We start from the raw sequence: 11,967 nt of genomic DNA, 5'->3' as shown, positions 1-11,967 counted from the left end.
ATCTCCTTAACCTTACCAGGAAGTCCACTGCAAACAGCGAGAGACGGCCCTGCTCCTGTCCTTCCAACAGAAAACTACTGCTGTCACCTCTAGATGTCTTCTTCATCTCCTCTGTCACTACTTTACAAATTCTACTTAGCTAGTGGCATGGACAAACAGAACATGTTGGACTGGATACCCCACAGGCAGTCTTTCCAAAAACTGGTTAAGCTTCAATTACTTGAACTTAACTAGGAACCAAGTAGCCAGAAGGCCACATTGGAAGTACTGTCAGTTGCCCCCCTTGCCCCCACGGATATAGATTCTTCTGAGGACTCCCACAATCATCAATGACCCTGATCTTTCTAGGGGTACTCTGTGCATCCCCAAGGCCTCACCTGTTGAATGCAAGTCAGACATTAACCTCCATCTCTCCCAGAAACATGGTGAGCTGCCTCCTAGGAGTGGTCATGAGAGACCTACAACTGTTTCAACACACAACCAGCAGATCATGTATGTCTCAGACCATGGCAGAGATCTGTTTTAAAAATGAAACTGTCCTTGGTTACTTGGAGAAACTTCCCAGAGGCATAAGTGACTCACTACTTACATACACCTGCTGGCAGTTTTTCCTCCAGTGCCACTCACTCAATTAGAAAAGATGTTACAAGATTTACCCCTACTTTAAATAAAATCATTAATGACACCTCTGGGTCCTCAAAAGTATTCAGGTCAGATTCAGCTCACTGGCCAGAACTGTATGGATGAAGGACTTTCTCTTTTGAAACCAAAGTAGTCTGTGATGGGCTGACAGATCTGGCTCCATGAGACTTTTATAGGCCAGACCATGGGAGAAATGACTAAGCAGACTCCATTTTGCTCTGAGACTCCATGTTATGTAGGAAATAAGCTTCTCCCATGGGAACATCCTGCCTCTGTCCCCATCATCAATTACTTAGCGTGACATGTTTAGTGATACAAAATGACAAGTCTTATGTAATGAAAAATTGCTCTCATTTGATTCCTATTGCTCCTGAACAACGTACCATGTGAATGGTGATTGTGTGGATGTTAGTAACCATTCTTTAGTTTGCACCTACATAAGGGTCATTTTGACCCACTTCCCCCTCTGTTGATGATCTCATGATGTTAGTTTGTAATTTCAAATCATTGCAACAGACACTTATGATTGATGTGATTTTTGGTATAAGAACACCTGCAACCCTATGGTCGGGGTTGTTCTCCCAATAGCCATTTTTTTGGGGCATTGTGTGAGACAGTCAGCCGGGGGCTTAACAATGACTCAAATTTGGACTTCTCAGTGATCTGTTCTTAAGTTGCACCCCATAAGAGAGTCTATACAATCACTAATACATTCTGCCAAATCTAGATTAATGTCATGTGCCAAGTGGAAAGGTAAACACAGAAATCTAAAGAGAAAGTCACTTGACTTTATGAGGTAGATCCTGATGATTTATGGCATTTGTGCAGCTTCTTTGAGCCAGAACCTGGTCTGGGAGGGAAATGGTTTTGAGGTCAGTAATGCAGGATTCCTATTGCTTGGAATCCTGTTGATGGTAGCCTTAATTAAGTGCTATGTGAGACTTAATTAAACAGATGTGGTTTCAGCCCCTGTGGTCATATTAATCAGATTGGCTGATGGAGTGGAATATTCATGGGAAATTTTGCCCCAAGCAAAGATGGTATGGAGGCAAGGCATGGATTTGGTTAGGAAACAATTCTCTGCAGGTATCACTGTATTGTTATTAGAGACACCAACAGCTTTCATTCCATACTACCTTCTCAGGCATGTTTGTACAGCAAACAACTTTGGGATATAGAGATGATGTCTCCTTCCATAGGAGAGAGACTTTTTGTTGAATGATAAAAATGAATCCTCCTTCCTGGGAAGAAATTGAAGCATTTTCTTGCAATCATTATAAAATATTGGGGTTTTCTAAGCTCAGGAACCCACAACAAGTTCAGGCATCACCTGGCCCTATTGTGTCATCCTGTAGGATTTGGGATTCAGAATCAGGGCAATCCAGAATCAGGGCAAAATTGGATACTCTACTACTATTACTGTGAATAATAAACTGGTCCTTCATCTCTTCATTAAGAGACTCGTGTTCTTTGTTATTATCCATGACACTGTAGCAGACTAGCCTATTAATTTACATGTAGGGAAAAATCTCAGGACCCTCACACTGGTCTGTTGACCATTCCCACACATCCTGGCCAGTCAGAGCACTGCGATTGCTGCTCTGACCTTGTTTCCCACTATTTCCTTCCCTGCCTTTTATGACCTAAATATTTTTCAAGCACTCAGGCCAGCGACATGTAGAACGTTTCTTAGTTGAGGTTTGCCTGATGTGTCCTCATGATTTATGCCTTTGGGTCAGCAGTACCAGATAAAGGATGTTGTGCTTCGCTCAGTGCATCAGATCAGAAGATGCACACCATTAATTGTCCCATTAGTGGGAACATCAGCGTTTATCCCTCAATAAGATGATGTCTACCAGGTTTTCTACTAAGAAATAAATTACACAGATTTCTTTAATTACCCATATATGTACTTCTACTTAAGTCATTAATAAATACTTGTAAGAAAAATAGTTTGCATCTATGTCTACATTTGTCAATAGGCATTCTACTGAAAGATTAGCTTTTCCTTCTCCCCCAATTATTTGCTGATTTATTTATTTATTTAATTTGTCCATATAAATTCCTGGATTCCTACTTTATAATGGGTAGCATTCTGCAACTATCTATGTTGATTCTCAAATTGTCCCAGACTTGGCAAGTGGGAGTACCATCAATGTGACTCCTGTGTCATTTTGATGTGTACCCATCATTTTTTGAGTATTGTCTTACTTGCTGGCACGAGAAGGTGTTCCAGGCTTAACTGGTATTTCCCTTCCTCAGCCCTGGAGTCAGACATTTCTACAAGTATCCCTGGCTCCTTTTGGTGGAAAATAGTATTAAGAAACCAAGATCTGGAAGCACCGTGAGCTCAGTCCTATTGAGGTTTCGTTACTTCTAGTCCCTCTCCATGGATAGAGAGAGTGTGCACGTGTGTGTGTGTGTGTAAATATTTCAATAATGTAAATTTCTTGATCTTGATAGTTTTAGTATGTCTATGCAGGAAAAGTATCATTGTTTTTCACTACACAATGAAGGATCAAGTTATAATCAGGCATTTTGTCTGCAACTTACAACTTAAATTACTAAAAAAAAAAGCAATGTGTTAATTATATATAGGTTAAAAGAAAATTTTAAATATATATGCCCATAGCCTCATAAAGATATGCACATAAGTGCATCTGTATTAATTATTAATTTGCATACATATTTATTTGTATATATTTAAAATGTCCTGTTTCACTTGGAGTGGACCATTTGACCGGTTTATCCCACTTCTCAGTTTAGACCCAAAAGACTTAAAATCAGCATACTACAGTGATGCAGCCACATCAATGTTTATAGCAGTTCAATTCACAATAGCTTAAGCTATGGAACCAACTTCCATGCCCTGCAACAGATGAATGGATAAAGAAAATGTGGCATATATTCATCATGGAGTATTACTCAACCATAAAGAAAGATGAAATTATGGCATTTGATGGTAAATGGATGAAACTGGAGACTATCATGCTAAGTAAAATAAGTCAATCCCAAAAAACCAGAGGTCAACATTCTCTCTGATATGCAGATGCTAACACACAATAATGTAGGGGGCAGAGAATAGAAGTTCATTGGACTAGACAAAAGGGATTGAAGGGAAGGGAGGAGGGATGGAAATAGGAAAGACAGTGGAATGAATCAGGCCTAACTTTCCTATGTTCATATATGCATACATGACCAGAGTAACTCCACATTATGTTCAACCACAAGAATGGGAAGTTATACTCCATGTATGTATAATATGTCAAAATATACTCTACTGCCATTTTATTTATTCTAAAAAGAATAAATTTAAAAATTTTTTAAATGTCCTGTTTCAATCCAATACTAAGGGGAAAATTTAAAATCCTTTCACACACACACACACGCACACACTAATGTCTTCTTTGCATTTATGTAACTCCTTTTTCTGACAGTAAGAAATGTGACTCAAATTAACCTGGATAGATTTTATGTTTGTATTATATATATATTGCATTATGTATATATAGTATTATATGTATATTATATGTACACATATAAAACATATACACATATTATGTATGTGTATATATTATATATGTGTGTATATATGTATATAAACATACATATATGTAAAGAAGGAAAGATGATAGATTACTACTATATAATTTCTCAAGGGATTTAAGGCTACTTCTGAAAACAAATATAAAAAAATACTTAGAAAATAAATACTATAAAAATATTGCAAAAATATTAACCATGCTTTTGTATAGATAGTTGTGTTTTGGGTGATTTTCGTCTGCTTCTTGGTTATCTTTCAAATTTTTCAATCAACATTTACCATATTATACTTTTTGGACAATATATTTTCAAACAAAATAATGGAATAGATCAATAGAACACAATAGAAAGCCAAGAAATAGGTTCACATGCAAGCTTAAGAAAGATAAAAAGAAAGTCCAACAAAGAAAGGACAGTTTTAAACAAATTGTTGGAACAATTGCATATCCATATGCAAGAGAAAAAAATTTTAGCCTCACCTTTATCCATAATATGAAATATAAACAAAAAACAAACTCAAAATTGATCATAAACCTAAATATAAAACCTAGAACTACAAAAGTCATAGAACATGAAGAGAAAATCTTTTGTGACCTTGGGTTAGGTAAATATTTATTAAATACACCAAAAACATATCCACAAAATAACCAGAATAGAAAAAAGGATCAAATGGGACATTTTAAATATATGCAGTTTATTATATGCCATTTATATTTTAATAAACTGTTTAAAATGGTTTTTTAAATAAAACAATGCTATAAAAACATTGTTACATGAAAATCTTTGATCTTATATTTATTACTTCTTAGATCAATTCCTTTAAGAAAATTTACATCCTAATGGTAATAATATTTTTAATACTCATGATACAAATATTACTTTCAAACATCGTTGAACATATACGTACTTTTAATATTTCACCTCACTCTCCCAAGTTCTGAGAATTAATTTTTTAAAACATTTGCCAATATAATTATTTAAAATTCTCTCTTGTTTTCATATGCTTTATTTATTTGCTCTGGATGCCATATATTAAAGAGAAAATTCACAAGAGATGCAGAGGATGTCATTTAGGGCAATGAGACTGAGGAACTGAGGCTTTGTGAGGAATGGCAGATGATATGGGGCCATTAACTTAAGGAGAGCCATGGGACCAGCAAGACAGAGAAAGAAATGAGCAGTCTCCTCCAGGAACTGCGGTGACATCATTAGGAGCTAGACATCTACTCCAGGGCACCTGAGGGAAAGAAAATGAGTGGATGGAACACTGGAGAAAGGCTGAGAAAGAACCTTTATTATGAGGGAGGAGGGATGTAGCAGGAGAGCAACAACATCAACTACTAGAATGTGACCACAGACAATGGAGAAAAAGCTGGAACACACCAGGCAGACACATTGCAGGGGAGCTCCTGCCTCAAATAGCATTCAGACTGAGCAGTCTTGAATCAAATGACCTTTAAAAGTCCTCTGATTTTATTTCTCTCATGCCCCTTCCTTCTCATGGATTTTTCTATTTGCTCCTGTGCTTCTCTGGGAATCGTGATTTACCATATTACTGTGCTTCTGAGTTAAGGGGTAAGAAGAAAAGCCACTTGTTTATGAGAACACAGTGAGCAGTAAACACATATTAGCTAATCACAGGTGACAGAAGTGCTTCAGAGATGAAAGAGAGATTCCTGAAGAGTCCTGGTTGGCTCCTTTGTCATGTAAAAGGAGTTCATGCCTGCACAGCATTATTATTGCCCTGTAATGAGTGGCTAGCCAGTGCCCATCCCAGCTGGAGAGCATAAACAAAGAGACACAACAGTAATTTTGAAGATTTCATTTGTTGTACCTATCCCTCCACCAAAACACTTGAGGGCAATGTATCCAGTAGCAATGAACATGGTGTGAAGGAAGGTAGACACCTCGAGAAGGAAGAAGAGTGGAAAGGATGTAACGTGTCCAAAGCAATATCCTCCTCAGTAAGGGCCGAAAACCAGTTAGACAAGGTTTTCTTTTTTCTTTTCTTTTTTTTTTTTTTTTTATTGTAAACAAATGGGATACATGTCGTTTCTCTGTTTGTACATGGAGTAAAGGCATACCATTTGTGTAATCATAAATTTACATAGGGTAATGTTGTTTGATTCATTCTGTTTTTTTTTTCCTTCTTCCCCCCACCCCTCCCACCCCTCTTTTCCCTCTATACAGTCCTTCCTTCCTCCATTCTTGCCCCCCTCCCTAACCCTAACAGGGGTTTCGATGCCATACTAGAAGGGGTCTATTTAATTCTGCGACCAATAAGCACATCAAGGTCTTCACAGTTGAGAGCCACATGATCTTTTTTGCTGTGAGTTATCTCTGAGGATGTGATGTGTGGAGCGCAATGAGGTAGGAAACAACTAATGACAAAAGGGAGCACTAAGAGGCTTTGAAACAGTTGAGACAGACAATGATATTAACTCGTGGCACTTGTGACAACTGCCAGAATGCTTTGACACTGCAAGCTTGGATCATTTCACGATCGTTTGATTGTTTACATACTACCCTGGAGTCCCTAATCTTCCCTTAATCCCTTTTCCACCCTGGTCCAGACTCTTCTCATTTAAGTTTATGTAAAATAAATTATGTCTACCAGAACTTCCCTTGGGGGATAAAATATATGAATTTGAAGGAAATATTTTAATAAACCACTTGATAGAGAGAGTAAGATTCCAAAGATTGTAAGAATAGATATTTATCAAAGTCCTTCTGTTCATTCATTTCGTAAAATATTGACTGATTGCTGGGGCTCAGATATTGGGGATACAAAGATGAACAAGAAATATAAAGTTTCCAATTCACATTCTTAATTTATACTAACATTAATAGAATTAATAGAGCCTTATGGGAAAAAGTATGGAGCTTCCTTAAAAAATTAAAATAGAATTCATATGATCCAACAATCCCAGTACTAGGTATATATTCAAAGGAAATTAAATCAAAATGTCAAAGAGATACCTGCATCCCTGTTTTCACTGCAGCCCTGTTCACAACAACCACAGAAAGGAAACCATCTGTGTTCATTAATGGATGAGTGGATAAAGAAAATGTGATACTTTCTTACGCAAAATGAAGTCATAGTCATATTCAGCTATAATAAAGAATGAAGTCTTATTATTTGGACAACATGGAATTAGAGATCTTCACATTAAGTGAAATAAAACAGGTACAAAAAAGACAAATTCTGTGTTATCTCACATATGGAATCTAAAAAAGGTGAATTAATAGAAGTTGATTAGAAAGGTAGTTACCAGGGACTAGGTGTGGGGTGGGGAGATGTTGATCAAAGGATACAAAATTGCAGTTAGATTGAAACAATAAGTTCAAGAGATCTAGTCTATAGTGATTACAGTTAATGGCAATGTATCATATTCTTGAAATTTTCTTAAAGTAGGTTTTAAGTGTCCTAGCCACAAAAACATAAATATGTGAAGTAATGCATATGTTAATTAGCTTAATTTAGCTGCTTGAAATTGATACATAATTTCAAACATCATGTTATCATGATAAATTTATACACCTTTTATTTATCAATTTAAACAATTATTTTAAAAGAAATACAAAGTTCTTGTTGAGATGAATTATACCTTACAATGCTATTGATTTCAGTATATTTTATTTTGCTGACCACCAAGATAAACAGAGAAGACAAGCATAAGAGCACAAAAAAAATTGCTTTAAATAATATAGGAAAAGAAAATCAAGGTGTTAGGTTACTATATAGAGAAAGGCTTTAAGAGAAGGGGAGTTGTGGTGACAAAGTGGGAACCTAGTAACCTAGATAGAAAAAATGAACTTGGAAGGGAAGTCACGTCAAATGGGATTTTTTAAAAATGTAATTTGCTTAAAGGGATGCGATCTAAACTATCTTTTATGTCTTCCCCAAAAATTCTTAAGTAAAAGTTCGTTATTCATTAGTTGCTTGGGTTCACAAGGAAAGTAGAAGAGATGTTCCTTTCTGCAGCTAGGTTAGCAATGAGGAAAGCAAGATGCTCCATACATGGATGCAAAGATGGCACTGTGGTAGAGAACATGGTGACATCTAGCCTTGGGATTTCGTGTCCATAACAGTGGTGGTCTGTATCTTTTATATGACACTTACATATGACCATTGTTTTAGTTCATTGCTATAATGAAACACCTGTGGCAGACTGCTTTGTAAAGAGGTTTCACAGTTTCAGGAGCTGAAAGTCAGAAAAGGATGACCCTCACTCTAACAAGAACTGCATGATAAATGATAAGAGTGCGTGTGGAGGTGACGTTGCATAGTCAATCAGGAAGGCAAAGAGTCATTCCCAGGGCAGGCTCAATCGTAACTACTGGTTAGAGAGAGAACTCAAGGCTTACATGAGAACTAAATTAGTCCTCTCTGAGAGCAGCTTCCCTAATGACTTGAAGACATGCACCCTTGGGTCACCACGTCTTGAAAGTTCCTACCATCTCCCACATCACCACACTGGGGACCAGGCTTCCAACACATGAATGTTTGTGGGACTCACACATACCATATCCAAAACACAGCAACCATGTGGTAGCTGTTCCTAGGAGCTTTCTCCCCCTCTATGTATCCTTTACTCTCAATTTAATTTAATGTCATTCATTAAATTCTCATCTTTTAAGGAAATCTTAGATTTTGTTCCTTAATGGAAAAATAAACATTTTCTCAAATTTTGTTTGCTCCATTTCTTTCCTTTTCCTCTCTCCCTAGTTTTATGTGTCAGTTTACGTTTCCTTCCTAGAAAACTGCCTTCCTGTGTTCCATACCAGCACTCCTAATTTCTTAAAATAAATCTATTGTGTGTATTTAAGGTACACAGTATGATGTTCAGCATACCCATTACCTCACAGTCACTCCTGATTTTTTGTTTTGTGGCAAAAGCAGCTAAAATCTGCACATTTAGCAAAAATCCCAAGCACAAAGCACAGCATCATTTTATTACCTGTAGTCCTCAAGTCATACATTACCTGTCTAAACTCAGTCATCCTACAAATCTGCCTCATATCCTCTGACCAACCCCTCTCCGTTTCCTCCACCACTCCCAACCCCTGGCAGCAACTGTCTTATTCTCTATCTCTGTGTTACAATTTGGATATTAAATGTCCCCCAAGGTTCATGTGTTGAAAGCTTCAGTCATCAGCTTGTGGCACTACTGGGAGGGAGTAGAAACTTTAAGAGGTAGGCCTGATAAAAGGAAGTGAGGTCATTAGGAGTGTGAACCTGAAGGGACTGTTGGGTCCCTGGCTCTGTCCTCTCCTTTGGTTTCCTGGCCACCATGAGGTGAACAGCCTTGCTCCCCCATGGCACTCCCTGCCATGATGTTTGCCTCACCACAGGTCCAAAGCCACAGGGCCAAGTGACCATGAACTGAAAGAAAACTCTCAAACTATGAGCCATACTAAATCTCTTCTCCTTTAAAGTCGTTTATCTCAGGTGTTTTGTCAAACAGATGAAAATCTAACACATTATGTTAGACTTTTTCTTTTCTTAGATTCCACATATGTGTGAGATCCTGCAATGTTTTTCATACGGTATCTCTGTTTTAGTTGACTTTTTTTGCCCCTGTGGCTGAAAGACCTGATGAAAACAATTTTAGAGGATGAAAAGTTTATTTGGGGACTCACAGATTCAGAGGTGTCAGGCCATAGACAGCCGGCTCCATTCCTCGGGGCTCAAGGTGAGGCTGAACATTTTGGTGGAGGACAATGGCAGAGGGAAGTAGCTTACATGATGATCAGGAAGCAGAGAGACAGAGGGATCTCCACTTGCCAGATACAAATGTATACCCCAAATTCATGACCTCAATGCCTACTTCCTCCAGCTACAACCTACCTGCCTGCAGTTACCACTCAGTTTATCTTATCAGGGGATTAATTCACTGATTTTGTTAAGGCTTTTATGACCCAATCATTTCACCTCTCAATATTCTTGCACTGTCTCACACATCAGCTTTTGGGGGACACCTAAAATCAACCCATAACAGTCTCCTTTATTTCACTTAATATAGTGTCTTCCAGTTTTATCCATGTGTGGTAAACAGTAAAATCTTTTTTAAGGCTGAATAATATTCAATTGTATATATTTTCCATAATTTCTTAATCTGTCTTTCTTATCTGTCAACAGATTGTTTCTACACCTGGGCAACTGTGAATAATGCTACAGTGAACATGGGAATGTACATGTCTTTACAAGGTGCTGATTTCATTTTCTTTGGATATGCACCCAGAGCAGGGATTGCTGAGTCATGTAGAAATTTCATTTTTAATTTCTTTGGAAACCTCCATGTTTTCCACAGTGAGTACACCAATCTACAGTCCTACTAATAGTGTACAAGGGTTTCCTTTTCCCCATACCCCTGCTAACACTTATTATCTTTTGACTTTTTGATAATAGCCATTCTAAAGGGTGTGAAGTGATATCTTGTAGTAGTTTTGTGATTGGCATTTACCTAGTGATTAATGATATTGAATGCCTTTTCATACACATATTGACCATTTTTATGTTTTCTTTGGAGAAATATCTAGTTGGGTCCTTGACCCATATTTTTAATTGGATCATTTGTCTACTACTGAGTTACATTAGTTTTTAAATAAATTTTGGATATTAAGTCCTTTTTCAGTTTGAAACCACATACATATATCATTTGACAGTTTTGTGGGTCAGGAGACCTGGCTTGCCTTAACTGGGTCTTCTTTTGCTCTCACAAGGCTGCGATCAAGATTTCAGGCACAGTGGAGGCTTGTGAAACACAATTGGAGAAGGATTCGCTTCCAGGTTCACCTGACTGTTGTCAGGATTCAGTTCTTCACAGGCTTTTGGAATGAGAGCCTCGGTTCCTCCATGACTATTGGCAAGAGAACACCCTCACTTCCTCTACACGGTCCTCTCCATATGGCTGCTAACCCCTTATTGGATACATGATTGACAAATAATTTTTTCTCAACTCACAGACTGCAGTTCTATTTTGCTAATTGTTTCCTTCGTTCAGCAAAAGCTCTTTGATTTATTGTAGTCATGTTTGTTTGTTTGTTTTCATTTTTGCTTTTGTAACCCATCGTTCTGGTGCGATATCCACAAAGACCATTGCTAAGACCAACATCCAGGAGCATTTCCTCTATGTTCTCTTCCAAGAGTTTCATAGTTTCAGGTCTGTCATTTAGGTCTTTCATTCATTTTGCAAAACTTCTGATTTTGGTATGCAGCACTTCCTATATCTTGGTGACTCAGTCAAAATGCCAATTTAAGCACAATTTTTGAGTATATGACTATTTTTCCAACTAAAATTAAAGCTTCTTGAGGGCAGTGACTGTTTCTCACCTATCCTGGTGTCCCCCACAGCATCTATTAACACTGCAGTACATGCCACCCTCGGTAAATATCCATGGGTTAGTGAAGTGGAGAGGAAACCTGTGCTTCAGGGCGCTGATAATACCTAGGAAATGGCTTTACTGATCATCAGTACCCAGGGTGAGGGCATGTGGACTTCAGGTAGAGTCAAAGTGTCTGATTTTCCACTTCCCAACTCTTGCTTTGTGCATCCATTCTTTCATTCATTCAACAACCCTACTCTTGCACCATGCTGTTTGACAGGAAGATATTCTCAACCTGGAATCAGGGCACTTATACGTTCTTCCAACTTCAAGAAACTCTTCTTAACCACACAGCCACAGAGCTACAGCTAACAGATGGAACTTGGAAAAGCAGCATGATAGTGTGCCTGAAGTGGATGGCAATGTTGCTTTCTGTGTATCTTCCATTAAGTC

Source organism: Sciurus vulgaris, assembly GCF_902686455.1.
Source record: "Sciurus vulgaris genome assembly, chromosome: 10".
Classification (NCBI taxonomy): Eukaryota; Metazoa; Chordata; class Mammalia; order Rodentia; family Sciuridae; genus Sciurus; species Sciurus vulgaris.
This window is presented reverse-complemented; position numbering follows the sequence as displayed.